The sequence below is a fragment of the Armigeres subalbatus genome, chromosome 3 (assembly GCF_024139115.2).
Source record: "Armigeres subalbatus isolate Guangzhou_Male chromosome 3, GZ_Asu_2, whole genome shotgun sequence".
Taxonomy (NCBI): Eukaryota; Metazoa; Arthropoda; class Insecta; order Diptera; family Culicidae; genus Armigeres; species Armigeres subalbatus.
This window is the reverse complement of record NC_085141.1, coordinates 50493059-50514964: the sequence shown is the minus strand read 5'-3', so window position 1 is coordinate 50514964 and position 21906 is coordinate 50493059. Positions and strand designations below refer to the sequence as shown.

Sequence of the window (21906 nt, the reverse complement as noted above, 5' to 3'; positions counted from 1 at the left end):
TGAGGCCAGAATTGCTTTTATTCTCTCCGCGTGTCTCTATATAATATTGTGCTTCCAGTTGAAAACCGAAGTGAGCTCTCGCGACGATTGAGTTTTTCCTTATTTCCTGATGTCGCAACTGCATCGCGACTAGTGCGCATCTATGCCACCGCCGTGCGCCATGATGCGCACTAGTCGCGACGTAGTTGCGACAAAAGGAAACGGGAGAAAACTCGATTGTCGCGAGAGCTCACTTCGGTTTTCAACTGGAAGCACAATAACATCGTCTCTGGCACAGACAAACAGACATAACCCATTGAATATTCACTCATCAAATTCATCGTTGTACAGGGTGTTCAATAAGTTCGAATACAAATGTTTGATTATTGTGTTTGTAAGCCCAATGCACATATTCTGTATTAGTATTGGTGTCAGCGTTAGCGGTATATATACGCTAACGGATGTGTGTGGTGTTGACATTATGTCACTTGTTGTTTGTTTATTACGCGCGTTGAAAATGGTCAAAATCATTGCGGTGTACTACAAAACTGAGGTTTTGGGGACGATTGATACCCCCAGTGGCCCGGTGATAAGACGGAGATCAGCCCTACGTATTACAATAGGACGATAACCCTTTATACTCGGAAAATGCGATTTAAGCCTTATATGGGGACAATTTCATCGACTTTTTGGACAAAACTTTGCGACCTCTCAGCTTCCCGGATTTGAACCCTCTTAACTTTTTTGTTTGGTCCTTTATTATGTTAAAGCTGTATGAATACAAGGTCAGTAACTTGGACCAGCTCAAGACGTAATTCTCAAAATCTGGAACGTAATGCCAATGCAGACCGTGCATGCCGCTTGCGATGGGTTTTAGAAACGTTTGAAGCTCGTGAAGAAGTACAAAATAGAGGTCATTCCAAAAGAAATGTTACAGACGTTCCTTATAAACAATACTTTCAATGAAATAAAACCTGGAAAAGAAATAATTTAATCACAATTTTTTAAAGTGTACTCGAACTTATTGAACACCCTGTATACACACTAACGACATCTGTTGTTTTCCTAAGTTGGGCAAATCACGAACCAGATGGCGGTAGTGAGCAAACGTCAGTGGCTTAAGTATTGCGCATATTAGTTTTTGCAGGGCTGGTAGCGATAAATGCCGTTCAAAATAGTGACTTAGTGACCAACGATGACGAAAAAAGTGACCAAATAGTGACTTTCAGATGCAGAAAAAGTGACCAAATAGTGACTTTTGTATGAAGTTAACCAGGTAGTGAGCTGAGTTTGCATTGTCACTGTGTAGTAGTGGATTGGAAACTAGTGATATCATTTTTTTTAAATCCTTATCTACAATGCAATCAGAAATCAAGAAAAGACAAAAATTGCAAAAACTAACCATCATGGTGGCCATGCCCATCTTCTCCGTAACTAGGGAGAGGGATTTTTAATAACTAATAACAATTGTTTTTATAATAACAAATTTAAATACATACAGTGCCCATTTGCCATTCGAGCCCCTGATCTCGGTGAACTGATTTTACTAAAAAAAAATAGCCAGGACTCAGATATAACATGTATTTTACCATACCTAAGTTTCGACCGGCGCCAAATCCGCGCCGACTGAAATCAAATACGCGACATTTCCGCACGACATGAAATCCAATTCTACGCCAACTTACTACAATTTTTGTTATCACAATTTACTGAACGTTTTCTCTTCCAGAATGTAAAGTAAAACTAATTTTTTACATGATTTTACCACATTGAAAAAGAACAAAGAAAATATCCATTAGTATCACATCCCTTCTAGATGGCCCTGTTCACCAACGTTCCGAAACTAAGTAAACAAGAATGAAGCCGTCTATGTTTCTATAATCAACGGTTTATAACAAAAATGATGGCTGCAGCTTTGTTGCAATTGTTGATCATTAGACAAACTTACGTAACAATTAGGTAATAAGAAATTTCTGTATCCAGTATTTTGCTCTCGATAATGGCGACCTCGTGAGTTCATTTTAGACATTCAAGAGGTAGAAAATATTAGACCTGTGCGCCGCCGCCGGTAGTTTTACTCGCGCCGCCGCCGCCGACGATTTCGAGTCGGCGCGCCGCCGATCATATTTGGCCACGCCGGTGACTAATCGCAATAAAAAAAATCAATTAACTTAAGTCGAGTCGAGCCAAGCACGAGATTCAGTGTCTCGGCCTAAAAATTGAGATCGAAATACGTATCTGTGAAGAAATACAGCGTGGTAACTCTAATTGGAATAGTACTAAACTAGTCTTATGGAAGTCAAAATTCAATTTCAAATCTACCTCAAGCTATGGTGTCCCTAGGTCAGTACATTTAGTCGGGCACCTAAACTTGTAAGTGACTCGCAAAATGGCTTTGTTGTGGAGCCTGGATACATGCCCAAAGCGTCCCCATTCTTGAAGGATCTGGCATTGGTGCAGTTAAGGAATTTAAGTTACGAGCATCAGTTAAAAACGCTACCCAGACGTAATTCAGAACTGGGGTGTTGTCGTCTCGCTGAATAGTAGTTAATCATTATTTAGTTAAAACGTCAGGTATTTCAAACATAACGAAAATTTAATTTAATTTTATTGTCTTGAAATTATTTAATACTGTATTATAAAAGCCTTATTGTGAAATTCCTGGAATTTCGGAGAATATTCGAAGAAGTATCGTTCAAACATTCATTTATGAATTCCTTCGAAAAATACTCCAGAAATTAGTTCGGAAATAAATCAAGAAATTTATTTGATAATTTCTTCAGATATTCCTCCGAAAAGTTCCTTTTAAAAAGAATTAGAAGATTATTTTAGGAATTCTTCCTATTTTGTTGGGTATTCCTTCGGAGATTACTTACAAAATTTCTCTGAAAATTCCTCAAGAATTTTCATTACGAATTTCTTCAGAAAATCCTTTACGAATTTCTTTCGGAAATTGCTTAAGGAATGCTTCGGTTTTTTTTCCACAAATTCCTACAATCTCCTTCGGAGACTCCTTGCGGAATTCCTTTGGATGTTTCCTTAGCAATTACTGTGAAAATTCCTTAAGGAATTCCTTAAAATATTCCATTCGTTCTTTTAAAAATTTCTTCGGAATTTTGTTGAGAATTTCTTCGAAAATGTTTCCTTTTGAAATTGTTTCGACATTTATTTCATGAATCGCAGGAAAAAGTTTTTCTAGATATTCATAAGGAATTAAATCAAATTTTGCCTAAGGATTTTCTTCAGAACTTCTTCCAGCAACTCCTTTAAAAAAATCTTCGGGAATTCTTCCGGTACTTCCTGCAGGAATTTCTTCAAAAATGCCTTCATCTTGCCTAAAGTCTTTGTTTGTTGTTTATTTTTGGATTTTTTTTCGAAAATTCAATAAGTAACAACGTCGCAAACAATTTCATTTTCAATAAATTTGACAAAAAAAAAATCTGGAGAAATCTCCAAAAGAAATCTTGGAGGTTTCACGAATAATCTTTTAAAGAAGTCCCTGGAGGAATATCCGAATGAATTCCGGGCGGTATTTTTTTGTTACTTAAGAAATAAAATTCTGGAGGAATTCACAAATAAGTTTTTGGAGGCGTTTTTAAAGAAATTTGTACTGGGTTTAGTGCAGCAATTTCCAAATAAACTTTTGAAGGGATTCCCAAAAGAGAACCTGAATGGATTTTCGAAAATAATTCCTAAAGGAACTTCTAAAAGATTTTTTGAAGGTAAAATACTTCCCTAAAGAATTCCTAAAGGAATTTCCAGATGAATCGATAAAGGTATTTTTGAAGGATTTTATGATGAAATTTCCGAAGGAATTCTCAAAGGAAATTACGGAGAAAATCCTAATAGAATTTCAGAGAAAATGCCTACTGGTTTTTCTGATGTAATTCCTAGGTTTCTCCAAGAATTCCTTTGGAATTTTTCTCAGTAATTTATTCGCAATTTCCTCCAGAGATTCCTTTGAAGATTCGTCCAGGGATTCCTAAGGAAATGCCCTCAAAAAGTTCTACAAAAACCCCTCCGTAAACGAATTCCAGAAAGTTCTTCGGAAATTCTTTTTCTGATATTTCTTAAAATTTGCTTCGGGATTATGTCAGAATTTCCTCCACGTATTCCTTTGTTTAAGAAAACCTTAGGAAATTCGTTAAGGTTCGTTCTTTTAGAAATTCCTTTGGAAATTTCTTAGGAAATTGCTTTAGGAATTGCTTCATAAAATCCTTAAGGAATTCTGTTGGATATACCTTCTGAAAATCATTCGGAAATTCCTTTTGAAATATAAACGGAAAATATTTTAGAATTCCTCCGAAATTCCTCCAGGAATTCATTTACAGATTCCTTTGGAAATATGTTTAGTCATTGAAGTTTGCTTAGGAATTTCTTCGGAAATTAATACGGAGGATTAATTTAGGAATTCCTTCGGATTTTTTTTTGAATAAAAAACGTTGGAAATTTTATAGAAATTCCTCTTAGGGTTCCTTAGCAAGTTCTTTGACAACTTTTCCTGAAATTCCCATAGGAATACTTTCAGAACTACCTTAAAAAAATCCTTGGGAATTTCTACGGGTAATCCTTTGAAAATTCTTTGGTAACTTAAGAAAGAAGTTCTTGGACATTTCCCTCAATAATTCCGTCACAACATTCTCCATTTCTTTTGCATTTTTTCGGGAATCACTTCAGAAATTAATTCAAAGAAATTTCTTCGGAAAGTACTTTTGGGAACCATTCGGAAATTCTTCTAAAAATTCCCTAGAATTTTTTTTCGAAATTTACTGAAAAGATTCTTTCTGATTTTTCTGCGGGAATTCCTTCGGTTCCCTAATGTAAACTATTTTTGAAATCGGTGCTTCCGGGCATAATTATAAAAAAAAACCTATACATATAATAAGCAAGGCCTGCGTGCCCAAGCCTTTGTTCCTTATTACGAATAAACGAGTCTACATTAAGCAAGGTTTTGTATTTTCTTGGTGTGATTTGTGGGAAATGTGTCGTGGGATCAATAGTGAATCTTACACTAAATTCTTTCAAAAATTCCTTCAAAAAATTTGCAAGAAATGTCTTTATAAACTCTTTTCGCTATTCTCTAGGAGAGTGCTTTCTGAATTCTGAACCCCTTCGAAGATTTTTTCCAGCAATTTCTTCGGAAATTGTTTTAGGAATTCTTTCGGAAACTATTTATACTGTTTCGGAAACTAATTTTCGAATGAAATCCTGAAATAATATTCAACGGCAGCGGTTCTCAACCTTTTTCTTGAGAGGTACCCCTTCAAACCTTTGCATTAATTGAGGTACCCCCTCTTGAAAGTAGGCTTCCAAGTCTCTTAAAAGAATAATTCCGAGCATTTTGAAGGGAGGCTTCCAAGCCTACAAAAAGAAGCTTCTTTATCTCTTGAAAGTAGGCTTCCGCAGCTCTTGATAATAGGCTTCTAAGCTTCTTGTAGACACGCTTTCTAGCCGTTTAAAAAGATGATTCTTTTGCATCTTGAAAGGACGCTTCTGAGCCTCTTGAAAGTATGCTTCCAAGCTTCTTGAAAGAAGAATTCCGAGCCTCTTGAAGGGAGGCTTCCGATTCACTTAAAAATAGGCTTTCGAGCCTCTTAAAAAGAGCCTTCTGAGCTTTTTGAAAGAAGGCTTCTAGCCCTCTTAAAAGGAGGCTTCCGAGCCTCTTGAAAGGAGCTTCTGAAAGTATGCTTCCGCACCTCTTGATAAGAGGCTTCTGAGCCCCTTGTAAAGAGGCTTTCGAGCATCTTGAATGGTGGCTTTTGAGCTACTCAAAAGGAGGTTTCCTATGCATTTTTAAAGGATGCTTTTGAACCTCTTGAAAGTATGCTTCCAACCCACTTGGAAGAAGAGTTCCGAGCCTCTTGAATGGAGGTATCCGAGGCTCTTGAAAGTAGACTTCCGGACTGCTTAAAACGAGGCTTCCAGGCCTCTTGAAAGGAGGCTTTCGAGCCTTTTGAAAGAAGGTTTTCGAGCTTCTTGAGAGGAGGCTTTCAAGCCTCTTGAAAGAAGGCTTGCGAGCCTCTTCAATGGAGCCTTCCAAGCCTCTTGAAAAGAACCTTCCGAGCCTCTTGAATGAAGGCTTCCAAGTTTTTTGAAAAAAGCTTCCGACCCACTTGAAAGGATCCTTCAGAGATTTTTGAAAGAAGGCTTCCGAATCTCTTAAAACGAGGCATCCGGGTCTCTTGGAAGAAGACAAAGGCCTCTTGAAAGGAGGCTTCCGAACCTTTTGAAAGAACCCAGTCAACACAAAATCATATATGATGCAGCATAAGATGCTAGAGTGGAGACGATATACGTACATGTTGTATGGGGAAGTACCTATATCGCCTCCACTTTAGCATCTTATTCGGCATTATATACAATCTTGTTGTGACTGGGAAGGCTTCTGAACATCTTGAAAGGAGGCATTCGAGCTGCTCTGAAGAAGGCTTTCGAGAAGCGTAGAAGAATGCTTCTTATTCTCTTGCCACAAAGCAACCGAGCTTTTCTGTAAAAAAAAGCCTTCATGCCTCTCAAACGGAGGCTTCCTAAACTTTAGATTCTAGATTTTGGTTCAAAACCATGTTTCTAACATATTTGTCAACATTTTGTTTAAATCAGGTAGATTGCAATAAATATTCTTTTTTTTTTGTTCAGCAACCCTTCATACGCTGTTCTGGTTTAGGAGGGCAGGGTTCAATTGGCTTTGGTTTACTGATTGCCATGCATATTATGTACAAGACAAAGTTTTGAAATAAAATATACACAATTATCAAAACTTTTTCAATAAGCTCCGATTGGAATTGAAATACGTCCGCCATTATGCATTTTTGCCCGAGGTACCCCCTAGGGCCAGCGAAGGTACCTCCAGGGGTACATATACCCCAGGTTGAGAACCGCTGTTCTACGGTTTTACTAAAGGAATTTCCCAACGAGAACCTTAACGGTTTTTGAAAAAATGCCTGGAGTTTCCGCAGAATTTCTTATAGGGTTTTACAAAGGAATTTCTAATGAAACTTAGAAAAAAATTGTAGTTTCCTCCGGAAATTCCTTCAGGAACTCCACGAAGAACTTTTTTGACATATTTTACCAACTTTCAAGAAAAATATTCAAATTTGGTTGGTCATCGTGCCCAAGTCTTATTCAGCTAGAGCTCATTTTAGTTATGTTGATCATATATTGAGATTTGTGCATACAAAAACGCGAGGTGGGGAGTAAACTGTCCATTGTGGTTGTCATTAGTGGACTCCATCGTGAATGCCCTTCCAGGATCTAAGGGTCACAGCAGATGAACGAAGTAGCACTGCAAATTCTCTAAATGTACTAGATACGCAGCCGCTCAAACGTTGCCCAATTGTATATGTAACTCAAAGAATAATAGTTAGAGTTTTTCTGAAATTTAGATATATTGAGAAATAAATCGCCTGGAGTTTATCAAAATCCTGAATTGGGAAAACTTTTGGAAAAATATGAACAAATTAGTCCTATGACACCGAATTCTCAATACTGCTCAAGAGATACGAAAAGTGAAGCAGGATTCGTTGTTAAATTTTGATTCATCAAAATCATAGAATGATAAAATAATTTTAATTCAAATAATATTTTGAGATCAGGTACTTATTAGTGTCGCTGGTAATTTACTATGGAATGTGCTGTTTGATGATCGACAAACATAGAATATTTCAATTTTAATCCACTGAAGTCGATTTTTATACGGCCGATTCGTACGGTGTGACACAAAACCACGTGAATCCAAAAATCCGCGTTAAAATTGATTTTTTTTGCCATTGATTTTTTCATCCACGCCGGTTCACGCCGCCGCCGCCGCCGCCGATAAAAGCTAACGGCGCGCCGCCGTGACGCCGCCGCCGCCGGGGCAAAAGTGACCACTACGCCGCCGCCGCCGATTATATGACCGGCGCACAGGTCTAGAAAATATTTACTTCTTTTAATCAATGTAGGCTTTGATATATTGAAAATATTGGCAATCATTAAGCTTTCAACAAACAAACTAACGTCAAATACCCATTTCCCTTTGAATTTTATAATTTTCAATAATCCATTTTCCACATACTAACATTTTAATTCTATTTTCTAGGATTGTAAAGGCTGACCGCTTTAATGGATTCCCAAACATAAAATATTCTTTGCTACTGTAGCACTCCTCAATTTTCTTAAAAACTGTTGTAAATTGTTGTATTTATGGTTCGATCTTTATGAGCAAGCTCATCGAGTTACATCTAGCAAAAGACCTGCCCACAACTCTCGTCAAGAACCAAGAACAAAATTATTTATACCACATCAAATATTAACAAATTGCCAGAAATTTGTATGGCGAAAGACATCTAACGCGGGTTTTCTCAAGATTAGGAACTATTCATGAAACACTATTTGGTACCGGTTATGAAGGATGGTGTCCGCTACTACGCCTACCAAATATTTTTTCGATTAAGGTGCTTAATTTCGAGTAATCGAACCGTAGATGCCTTTCGCCATACTGATTTCAAAAAGTTAACTCCTAGTGTGCCGCTGTAAGCACGCTCAAAGCAGGCGATTCATTCATCATGCAGAACAATATTTAACAGCAAGTGGGCGCCAAACCGCTGTAAAAGAATTTTTGCAGCGGTCACTTTCCGTGCCGCTGCAATACGATAAATGATTCCGGATTCTAAATGGACATAGCTTCAACTCTCTAAAGATCGTTGACATTGTTTATTTACTCAACATTTCTTATTCGATCAGGGCAGACTAGATGAGTTCCAATGTTTTCCACCTCTTGAATGTCAAACTAAGAAGAACTCACGCCGCCATTATCGAGCGCAAAATACTGGATACAAATTATTTGAATTCATATAAGAATAAATATTAAAATTATTTGGATTTATATCCAGAGAGTAAATAATTCAGAATATAACAATCCAACAAAATGTGATCCAAAATCTTGAATTTGATGCAGAAATAGCTTTGGAAAACTTAGAAGATTTTTTTCAAAAATTTCAGCAGAAGTTACATTTTTGTGGAAAGCCTTGTGAAAACCTTTAGATTTTTTTCCATAAATTGTGCGGAAAATACTTCAATTCTTGTGAAATTAATCTGCAGAAGTTCAAACGGAAATTTTAACAGAAATTTGATGGCGAATGTCAGCACAAAATTCTTTCGTATCATAAATTCAAGGCGGAATATTTTACAGACATTCCTGCTGTCCTTCAGGAATTTCCGCGGGAATTGCAACGTTAATTTTTGTAAAAACTTCTCCGGGAATCCCTGATATTGATATGACAAAAAATGGATATTCACAAACGATGAAAAATGACCACAAGTCAAGCCACAAGTGAAGTTCTTACCCTTATAATGCTTGTTAAACGAGGGCTCAAGAGTGTAATGCATTCACTAATGGCTTGAAAATATCCAAATAATTGGGTAAGCATAGACTTCAAACGTAGAGTTCCTTCTAAACAACAATTCGCTATCGAAAACAAAACCCTACGTTACGTAGTTATATTTAATAAATTTTTAGCATTAGCATTGTTACGGTGTAATTCGTAGATTGGACACTAGTGATACTCATGTTTTACTTTTGAGATCCTTATCTAGAATGCTATCAGAAATCAAGAAGGGGAGTGGTCCTTGATTCCAGTCTTAAACAAAAATAACAAAAGCATGAAGATTACTACTCCTGGCCACGCCCATCTTCACCGTAACTAGGGAGAGGAAGGAAGTGTTGATGTAGTACTTACTTAACGAGAGGCCACCGACTTAGCGACACCCTCATAAGTACCACGGAGTTGGATAATGAGGAAGGTATTCGTTGGGTCAGGATTTGCCTGTAGCTGGCAATGTAACCGTGGTAGATCTTACCCCGTAACACACCACGTAAAGGTGTCTACCCAGCATTACGGGTAAAAGTAGTTATATTTATTAAATTTCCGCCCAAAACTAAATCCGCGCAAAGCCTTAAAACCGTTAGGTAAATCCGCATAGTCATAACAATCCTGCGCTTTACATACGGAGTTGTCTAAACGTATGCCCAAGCTTCGCTGTGTGATCTGCATATAGGCCTCTCGATCCCGACGTCCGTGGTTCAAACCCACACTGCCGCACATTGGATCTTTCTTAAGTAAGATTTTTTGACGATTTATTGTGGAAAACTTCCATAAAGGGTTTGATTGAAATTCTTACGGTCAGCTACCTCAGTGCAGAATTACTTTTGACTTATCTTTCTTTTCAATTTTTGTTTTCGAGACTATTATTGGATCCTGAAGAATCACAAGACAGATTTCACAATCATAAACGATTTTAATTAACTTTTCGTCATCGACACCATATTATCGTCAATTATTCTCCCTGGCGTAGAAAAACTTCGCTCGACAACGGTGTTGTCACGGGATGCAGCTAAAGCTATTTTCATTATTTTAGTCACCTTAGGGTGTTTACGCACAATGGTTTTTTGATTAAAAAGCCTGGTTCCAGTACTCCTCAATGTTTGTTCTCAGCACTTCGTATTTTAACAATCTTTATTCATGGGAAAGAAGATGATCATAGTTCACATGAATTGCAAGTAACCTGGTGATTTCCACAATACACTTGGTGGAATTTCTCAAATTTGTATATTTTGCTGGGTTCGGAGGTTGAGGGTTCGAGTCCCTCCAAGACACGTGGATTCTTTTTCACAAATTTCATATCAATTTGCCCATTTCGAAACATGTGCTGTGCATATGTACAGCTAAGATATTTAACAAAATAAATGGTTTTCGTACGGCCGAGCTGCCGAATAAAATGCAATTAATTGGTCTTTAGCTGTTGGATGGCATCCTTAACTTCCCTCAAGGTGGGGGCTGGTTGGCTTCCATCGTCCGCTGAACTGACGTAGTCATCTCCTCTGCTGCCTTGACTTTCACTGCCTGTACTCTTAGCGCTATTCAAATGTTCCTCGTAGTGCTGCTTCCATCTTTCGATCACCACGCGTTCGTCCGTCAAGATGCTCCCATCCTCATCCCTGGACATTTCGGCTCGCGTCACGAAGCCTTTGCGGGATGCGTTGAGCTTCTGATAGCACTTGCGTGTTTCTTGAGAACGGCACGGCTGTTCCATCTCCTCGCACTCCGCGGCGTTTCATTTCCTGAAAAATGCGGGTCTGCTGTCTCCGCTTCAGTTTATAACGTTCCACGTTCTGCCGGGTACCTTGCTGCAGCGCGAACGCTCGTCCTCGAACGCTCGAACGTCGAACGCTGCGTCCTTCTCCTCCAGAATCTGTCTGCACTCTTCGTCGAACCAATCGTTCCGTCGACTTCATCTCATATACCCGACGTTGTTCTCCCCTGCGTCGTTAATGGCTGCTTTGACTGTATTCCAGCAGTCCTCAAGAGGGGCACGATCGAGCTCACCCTCTTCCGTCAACGCTGCCTCGAGATGCTGCGCGTATGCAGGGCCGGATTTAGCCGAAAGGGGGCCCGGAGGCCGACAGTATGTGAGACCCCAAAATGTACAAAAAAGGCTAGTTTTGGTACATAAGATTTGTGGGGGCCCGGGGCCACGGCCCCCCCGGACCCCCCCTACATCCGGCCCTACGCGTATGTAGTGGCGACATCAGGTTGCTTCAGTCGCTCAAGGTCGTACCGCGGCGGTCGCGTGTTTGCATTCATGAAAGTTTCCAACATAATAACAAGAGCATCACTCAGAATAAGTGTAAGAAGATCCTCTTTGGGCAACTTTATAATCAGAAACTTTGGGTAGCACCAGCCATTATTATGACCGGGTGATTTTTTAATTTTCGAACTGTCACTTTTAAGTGACAAGTTCTTCAAATAATACAAACACAGACCCCTAATGCTTAATGAAATTAACACGTCTTCAATTGTTCACCGAACAAACTGTAATATTTGACAGTTCATATCCATTTTTGTTTACTGAGCGTTCGGTAATCCAAAATAAATTTTGGAATGACCCCCCTATCTTACCGATAGACGTAATTCTACGTCAAAAGATCCGGGCTTATTACTGTGGGGCATAAAGTGAGCCTGACAAAAGCATTTGCAGTATTTGGTTACATTGATAAAAAAAATATTTCTATCATAGAAATTCTATCATAGTAGGTATTTGAAACGCCAGCATACTAAGAAGCTAATGAGAAAAAATTTGAAATTAAATCTCAGTAGGCTGACAGGGAATTCTAGATTGTTAGAAGGGGACAAAGAAAATAAATGAAGATCATTCAGTATTCGTTTCTTGAGGCGTGAACACGCCATTTGATTGCAAGTGTCCAACGCTTATTTTTAACAAAAAAAAAGCAAGTTGGAGAACGGATTTGCTTGGCTACGACAATTACGGCTTATTGTGTAGAAAGCAAATACTTTTTTGGCAATTTCTGACCATAATACCTAGTTTATAGTTCGTCTTTGAATGATAAAACCACCTACTTTTCCATACTGACGAAATGGGTGGTTTAATGACCATTATGCAACTCAAATAGGTTGCATAGAATCCATTATAGCACTCATTTGGGTAAGCACAGTAATTACCTGACAACATTTTGCTAAATTAGCTTGACCGAAAATTTCAAATAGTTTATTCTCTGCGTCGCGTTATAAATTAAATAGTTTGATGGAGATGACATTAAAATTTTCCAAGTGCAAGTGCATCTTCCGCTTCTTGGTTTGCAGAGTTATGCAACACGATTTATTCGAAATAATGATCATGTGCAATTAACTCATTAATTGGACTGTAACATTTGGTACAGATTTAACATATTAAAGCCCATTGTTCGTCATTGCAAAAAATAGCGTGTGCAACACGTTGCAAAACTCGATTTTTTCAGCACTCGTAGTATTTATCCAACTCGGCAAGCCTCGTTGAATGAACGTACAACTCGTGCTGAAAAAATCATCTTTTTGCAACTAGTTGCACAAACTACTATTATCGACACATGCAGAAAGATCCATGAAATTCGAAATAAAGTTTCCTTTTTCGAGTCAAAAATTTAAATCGTAGTCACTGACAATTTTCAGACCTCAAATTGTGCCTGTATTGCACGAAACCATCGATATCTACCATTAGCTTTTCCCGGGAACTTGCAAAGGCGAGATCACATCCATTATTATTCCAGGCAGATGGCAGATAATCTTTATTACCACTTCAAACTCGGAGAATTGAAGGAATATGATTAAACGTTATCCTCCCTTGATACTTTTTAGGCACTAAAAATGACTTAAAAAAATCATAACTCCGTTGATTCTCAACCGATTTTGACGATTCACCTACCAAACGAACCGGTTAGGTCTCTAGTTTTCAAACCTAAGAATAGAATCGGCATTGGCCACCTGGTTCCGGAATAATTCCGGGGTCGAGTGGGGTACCTTTTTTTTCTCAAATCAAATGACCTTGCTAAAAGTCTTAAAACCAATTTTTTGATGTGTTCTACTTCATGAAATCACGACACATATTCAATAGTGCGTCTTCCAAGGTTCCTTAGTGGGTTTGGACAGGTTCTGCGGCATTCCGGGGACCTGGTTTCCCCGGGGAAGTGGCCACTTTTTGATATGATCTGAAACCCATCTTGCGACCTCTCAAACTTCATGATTTCACGAAATGAGCTGAATAAAGTCTAATTTAAGGTACCGGAGTGGTGCTGGTCAGGTTCCGTGGCAGTTCGGAAACCTGGTTCCCTTGGGGAAGTGGCCACTTTTCAATATTATCCGAAACCCATCTTGCGACGTCTCAAACTTCATGATTTCGCGAAACGAACTCAATAGAGTCTAATTTGAGGTACCTGAATGGTTTTGGTCAGGTTCCGTTGCATTCTGGGGACCTGGTTCGGGGAAATGACCACTTTTCGATTTGACTCCAAACCCATCTTGCCACGTCTCAAACTGCATGATTTCGCGAAACGTGTTCAACAGATTTTAATTTGAGGTACCTGAGTGGTACTGGTCACATTCCGTGGCATCCCGGGGACCTGGTTCCCCGGGGAAGTGGCCACTTTTCGATTTGATCCGAAACCCAACTTCCGACCTTTCAAACTCCATGATTTCGCGAAACGAGCTCATTAAAGTCTAATTCAAGGTACCGGAGTGGTGCTGGTCAGGTTCCGTGGCAGTCCGGAAACCTGGTTCCCTTGGGGAAGTGGCCGCTTTTCAATATCATCTGAAACCCATCTTGCGACGTCTCAATTTCGCGAAACGAACTCAATAGAGTCTAATTTGAGGTATCTGAATGGTTCTGGTCAGGTTCAGTTGCACTCTGAATGGTTCTGATCAGGTTCCGTTGCATTCTGAGGACCTGGTTCCCCCGGGGAAATGACCACTTCTCGGGGAAGTGACCACTTTCGACCCCAAACCCATCTTGCGACGTCGCAAACTTCATGATTTCGCGAAACAAGCTCAATAGAGTCCTCAAATTAGACCGGCACCAGAGTAGTGACCGCTTTCGACCCCAAACCTATCTTGCGACGTCTCAAACTTCATGATTTCGCGAAACGAACTCAATAGAGTCTATTTTGAGGTACCTAAATGGTTCTGGTCAGGTTCCGTTGCATTCTGAGGACCTGGTTCCCCCGGGGAAGTGACCACTTCTCGGGGAAGTGACCACTTTCGACCCCAAACCCATCTTGCGACGTCTCAAACTTCATGATTTCGCGAAACGAGGTCAATAGAGTCTAATTTGAAGTACCTGAGTGGTGCTGGTCAGGTTACGTGACATCCCTGGAACCTGGTTCTACCAAGGTAGGTGGTCCCTTTTTGATGTGATCTGAAACCCATTTTCCGTCGTCTCATACTTCATGATTTCGCAAAAAATACTCTCTCATATGTATTTTTGTACACATGCCAACCAAGTAGAATGAGTATTTTTAGTATTGTCCGGCTCCTACACACTTGCTTCATCAGTACCCGCTAAGCTGCGGTGGACGACGGAGGTCCTTCGTAGCTTAGTAGGGAAAGCACCTCTCATGCGAACTAGGGTCGTGGGATCAAAGCCCACCGAAGGGGCGGTTACCCTCCAATACCTTTTCCGAACTAAATCTATCACATGTTGTACATATGCATAATCAAGTTTCAGACATAGTAATTAATTTCCACTCCGGGTGGCGTAATGCCCGGCATATAGGCAACTAACTTTGAATGTACTGATGCTCAATATATTTTTCCGATCAAAAGTTAAAATCGTTTTTAAGTCAAAATTACATTTTTTTTCATAAGTTGATATCTCCGGTTAGGGCAGACCAAAAAAATATGTTTACACGGCATTTGAAAAAGAAATTCATATTCCTTATCATGTCAAAAAATGGGGATATGTTATTTTTAATCTCAACACACTTAAAAAATTGTACCGAACTCGGTTGAATTTCAACCGAGTTTTTATCTGCTGAACGCTCGGTTGTTCGCTCGGTTCAAAAAAGAACAACCGAGTGTTCTGTAAACTCATTTTAACTTCACTTGTCAAATTTACCGAAAAAACTCGGTTCACCAGAAATATTTACAACCGACAATCGGTTGGGAAATTTTAACGAAAGCTGTCAAATAAAACCGATTGACCTGTAAAAATACTACGGAATTCGGTTGTTTAAAATTTTGTGATGCCCGCAGATAGTTTTTAAGTTTTTACCATAAATAAAACACTTCAAATACCTTATTTATTCAACTTCATGTCGTTATCAAATGGTAGCGTTTTCTGCCTGGTAATCAAAGAAGAAAAACTCGGATGAGTCGTCCAAAAAATATACCATACTCGGTTTACATATAATTTGCCTATAAGATGACAGAAAAAGAAATACTATAGAATATTATAGAATCAAATCGGTGAACACCTTACCTTACAACAGTCTACTCCAGTTTTACAAATTCATGCTATACAGCGCGAGCACAGTAATGGATGATGAAATGCAGTTTATTATGCACGATGTTCTACAGATCGTAAACATTAACATGTTGTTAAGAAAACTATTTTGAGCAAGTGATTAACATGTTGCCGTAATGAAACGAATATTCGGTTCCGTGCGAGGCTCCGTGAATTAATTCACCGAGTTTTCTCGGTTCTGAACTACCGAGACAGTAAACAAGAATGGTTTACCGAATTTTTCGGTTCATTCTCAGGTCTCATCTGTCAAAATTCTGCTACGGCTACCGAACATTCGGTTTTATGCAAACATTGTGACATAAAACCATGATTTTAACGAATTATTCGGTTCTTTGTTGTAAACCGATCGTGTTCGGTTCTAACAATGAACCGACTTCGGTACAAACATTTAAGTGTGAAGTTTTACCAATTTTACTAAAATCATGTTTTTTTTTCAAATAAATTGATATACCTCGACAATGGAAGAAGATATAGACGATATTCTTATAGCAAAACACGCGTTTTGAAAAGCCCCAAAAGTCTTCAGAAGGTGACATTCGTGAAAAATAAAAAATAAAAAATCTACAGCCTTAACATTTTTTTTAAGTTTTATCATTATCATCGTATTGCAAGATTTACAAGAAAAGATGAATTTTCGGCCTAAAGCATACTTTTAAGAAAAAAAATTTGTTCTACAAAGTTGGTCTGGATACTTGGGCCCTTATTATAAAGTTACCGAAAAATAGGGTGGACCATTTTATAAAAATGTGAAATTTAATTTTTATTTATTTTGCGGAATATTTACATAAAATGTTCTACGAAGTTGTAGCGCAGCTTTTTCTAATCTACTTTGCTATATGAACTTTTAATTTTACTTACCAGGATTAGGGTGTCCCTCAAAAAACAATATTTATGATTTGATCATTTCATTTTTTATTTTTCACGGGTGTCACCTTCTGAAGACTTTTGAGGCTTTTCAAAACGCGTGTATTGCTATGAGAATATCGTCTGTATCTTCTTCCGTTGTCGAGTTATATATATTTTTTTTAAACATGATTTTAATAAAATTGATAAAACTTGAGATTAAAAAATGACATATCCCCAATTGTTTGACATGATAAGAAATATGACTTTCTCTTTCAAATGCCGTATAAACGTATTTTTGGTCTGCCCTAACCGGAGATATCAACTTATGAAAAAAAATCTAATTTTGACAGAAAAACGATTACAACTTTTGATTGGAAAAAGATATTGAGCATATTTGCCCATCAAAAGTTGCATTTTTTTGAGTTCTAAAAGTCACCTGAGGGCGACTTTTTCGAGAAATCTAAAACAAAAAAATTAGGTCAAAAATACTGTTTTTTATTTAGGTACGCCCTTATCCAATTAAATAAAATTGCTCTAAATCAGCCAACTGAAGAGTTACAGAAAAAGTTTTTTTAGCTAAATTGATTAGAATAAGCTAAGCTACAACTTTGTAGAACATAACATGTCAATATTTCGAGAATTAAAAAAATATTTACTAATTTTTTTTTATATGATGGGCCACCCTATTTTTTGGTAGCACCCTGAGACGAGACCTGCAAAGACGGCTTCTTTTTCCTTGTTTTGACACTTGTTCTTCTTTTCATCACAGTTGATCATCGATTCTCAACTGTTTCCTTGAGTGTTTCACCTAAATCCCGGGTAGAAACTTCTGAGCACAATAAAAGTGTTTGTGATTTACGGATTTGTAAACTTATTTTTATAAAGATTTTCCTATCGGAAATAAAACACGTATTCATAACAGTTCAATATTAAGCTGTCCGGCTTTTCTAGAATACTTTTCAAAGTAAAAAAGTACTCGTAAAACAAAATCATTCGGAATACTTTTTGAGGGATACCAATACTTTTACACAAAAAGGTGCTGGTTGCATCTGTCAATTCATGACAGCGCTTGCTGGTTGCAGATGAAGTTACATTTTTTCCTCTTTGCAAGTCCCGTCCCAGGTTGCACCATAATGATGGCCTTACTATTTCGAACAGTTTTGTAGAACAGCGGTTTTTTCTAAAAAATACAGCTTTGGCGTAAAATGTTTCTTTCCGCGTAAATCTGTATCCTGGACCATAGTGCATTGATGTCAAAATCGTATCTTGCAGTAGAGTTCAAAAACCTTCAACGATAAAAATATATTTGGACTTTTCATTGTTCCAACTAATCCCACACTCAATTTTTTGACGTAGGACTTACGTCTTTCTTTACTATACTGGGTGTCATTTAGATTTTTGATCGACAGCGTTACGCTGGAAGGGAAGATTTTGAACGTTACTAGCGCCTTTATCTTTCGATGGATTTTTAATATTTTTATATCAATCGACTCGGACACTCTCCACCATTTTACATATTTCATTGAAACTTAAGATTATTAACGATAAGCTATTGAAAATTTCAATTCTTGTCAAAGCTAGTAAAAATTTCATATGTGACCAATCCCGTGCATTCCTAACACGGACATCAGAATGCGTTAATTCACGGGCCTTCGAGTGTACCGGAAGATTTTCTTTGTGTATAAAAGAAGCAGTGCCTGCCGTGTGCGAGTCATTACAATTTGTGACAGCAGCGCGTACTGACGTGCTTTTTGCTCGCGCATTTTTCGTTTCGTTCGTTCGTTCGTTCGTTCGCTGTGTTTACCTACACAGCGACAGCATGCAGTCACCAGCGGTAGAACTGCCGGTGGGTTTGCGAATATGCATGAAAAAGTAGGCGCATTTTTTTGTCATTCTGTGCTTGATGATGGTCGGATGCAGTGGTGTCGGTTGCGATGGATGCAATCGCCCATCGCATCGCTAGGAGTTCACGGCTAGAGGCCGATGATGGCTGAGGCAGCGAGGGCAGCGGTGGTGGATGAAGAAAAATAAAATTAGAGAAATTTGGTCTGCTCATCCAGGTGATTGGTTTTATAATCCACATGATCACGGGATGGGTACGAATCATCTCATATGACTGACTATATGTTAAGTTGTGATTGGTACTAAACGACACGTACATTAAAACATGGTTCTAATTCCCCAGCAAAACAAATCAACTACACTGATGAAAATAAAAGTTTGATTAAAATTATTACTTTCATTTATTTGCAAAAGGCATTAGCAATTAAAGATGCACAATCAGCAATAGTGTTAATATCCATTTTAGATTAGAAAATTTCGCTGTATTACATGTATATTTTTTAAAAAAAATCCGCAAAAAATAATTTCCAGAAGAATATTTAAATAAACTTTATCTTATTCTTTGTTTTCCATTTTCTGAGAAATTGTTTTATTAAACTTGACGTAGACTCGGAGTTTGGAATCAAAACATTTAATAATTTTTCGTTGACGTATTAGCCGTACCTCCTCTATTTTAGTACACGTAAAAAAATTTAATGTTGTTTATTATTAATATTTCTAATACTTTTTTGCCAAAGCAGGCGTTTAATGACATGTATAAGAAAAAACTTATACATCGCATTAGTCACATACATTCGGAAACTTATACTTTTCATTAACTTATGAATGTTATTAGCTTTTTGATATGGGATCATTCATTAGGTGGCATAATGAAGAGTATAAGTATTTTCGAATGGTTTTTTGCCATAACATATAAGGTTATTTTTTTACGTGTAGGGTTACTGCTCCTTGACTTGTTTCTTATTGTTGTGATTTTTTTAGCAGTAAGCACGCATTTTAGCAAAAAGAAATTGGTGCTGTATTTCTTTGTTTGGAAAACGGGACAGTTCCCCTAAAATAGCACATTACACCCAAGTCTGAAAACTTTATGAATAGAATTTTTAAACTTCAAATACTATGTATCACTTGATGTATCATCAATAAGAAATCTATAAATGCCCTACATTTGCTTGAGTAAATAAGGGCTTAATAGTTAGAAACAAAGCAATTCTAATTATGTGTTTAATTATTAGTTTTATTTCCAGAAGTTTTGAATAAACAAATTGCTAATAATTCTACTTAGCATGGAAGTTGTCGTTTCCAATATCAATACCTATAATCAAACTCCATAGATCTAAAAGTTAGAAGTTAAATGTAAATACGTTACATCAGGGCTGCCCAACGTACGGCCCGCGGGCCGGATGCGGCCCTTGGCTCCATTTTTTGTGGCCCGCGGCGTGTAAGAAATAATACTTCATAACCGGCCCGAAAGCTTTTCTATCTGGCTCGAGAAATTCCTACTTATTGTTTATTAATAAAAAATGTAGGTTACTACTAATTAAGAGAATTAAATCTGGCCAGTTTTGCTATTAATGAGATTTTGGCAATGTGGATGAAACCTTTCCAGGACGGAGAACTTGTTAGGGAATGCATATCGGCTGTTATTAGTATGGTGTGCTCAAAAGAAAAAGCATTAGTTTGTCGTAAAGCACGGCGAAGAGTTAGAGTTCTCACAGAAGACTTGAAAACTACGTTTCGTGGAAAAGCCACCTGCTTTTGAATCTACCTGCTTACAATCGATGAAAATACTGAATGTAAAAAACAAGGCACACGTAGCTGCCTTAATAAGGGGAATTGATGATCATCTTAAAATTACAGAAGAATCAGCAGCTTTTATCTCAATTGAGGAATCGTCTACCACAGGTATACACACTTAGAATATTTTACAGTATACGGTAATTTTTTACCGAACTTTCAACAGCTGAACGTACGGTAATCAGTTCGGTAAACGAAAAAATTACAGAACGTTCGGTAGTTTTACTTTGTGATGATCTGTCAAAAACAACCGTACCGTTCGGTAATTCAAAAATCAAGATTACCGAACGTTTCGGTACTTTTATCCGTTTTGAATGAAATTATTTGTGTTTAATGTAGCAACAAAATAAAATATGAATACACTTATAGTTCTTAAACATGATTATTGTTTATTCGTTTTTTTTTTAATCAGAACAGGTAAACAGAACAACATCATATCAGAAACGGGCACAACCGAGGGAAATTACAAAAGTTTTTTATTCAAACCGCAAAATCCTGAAAACACAGCTAATTCCCCCAATAAAATGGCAGATATTGGGTGCGTTTTGTCGTTTAATTGCGGGATGTATTTTTTCGGCTTCAAGAACCTTGTGCCAATCCTCCATCATCGAAATTAAGATGAATAATTTTCGTTTCAAAAGCTCCCGGTTTTGAAAAAAGTAAAAGCCGCAATAAGCTGAAAAAATGTGATTGCGTTAGTGGTCACTTTACTTTATTTTCCAAGAAAGACATACCTGTTATTTTTCACCTTTTAACATGTTTTTATTTCGGATATCCGATGAAAAATTTCGAAGCAACAATGTTTCAAACAAAACTGACTTTGACAGTTTATCGCTTTACCGTAGTTTTGCAATACATCATTTGTTTTGAAGTTTATTCGGTAAATATTTTACAATGTACGGCGATAATTCGATTTTACTGAACAAACTGTAAGTTCAACTACCGAACTCTGTCAAATAATTTTGGATTTACAATTTGTTCGGTAAAATTTTACTGATGTTCGGTAAAAATAATTTTGATAACCGAACTTACTGTAATTTCTTTGGTTTACCGTAGTTTTTCGTCAAAAAAATTACCGAACAGCGAAATCTATTTTAAGTGTGTAGACCTGAGGAAAGCTGTTAAGACCTGTATGAAGATGATTGAACTCTTCTTTGAAAACTTAAGGCCTAACAACTGACGAAACTCCGGCAACGACGGGAAAGAACACGGGCGTTGTGACACTTGAAAATCAAAGGAATATTTTTTTATCTGTTAACCGATTGTTAATAACCCACAAAAGTTAATTTGTTATATTCCTCTGCACACTGTATTTTGCACGATCTATACTGGAATGTTTAAAATGGAGATAATTGACCTTGAATGCAGTAACGTGCTTAAATCTAAATTTCAGAAGGACACATCTTTCGTAATATATTTCCTCTTCCCGGAAGTACACTGCCCACAATCGCATATTTGTCCCATATGAATGGAAAATCCATGCGATCATAGGCAGTACATAACTGTGTGAATAATTCTCATCAATAATGGAAGCAGTAAAAAGAAATTGTTGATCTTCATGATGTGATTGTGAAATTCAATCACTGATTGTGAAATCAATATGCGTCGAGTATTGGA

General features: G+C 37.7%; 1 protein-coding gene across 5 annotated transcripts in view; it reads right to left on the bottom strand.

Annotated features, from left to right (window-relative positions):
* The window catches only part of LOC134219561 (extracellular sulfatase SULF-1 homolog), a 236813-nt gene that overhangs the window by 29535 nt on the left and 185372 nt on the right, over positions 1–21906 (bottom strand). The window lies entirely within an intron of this gene.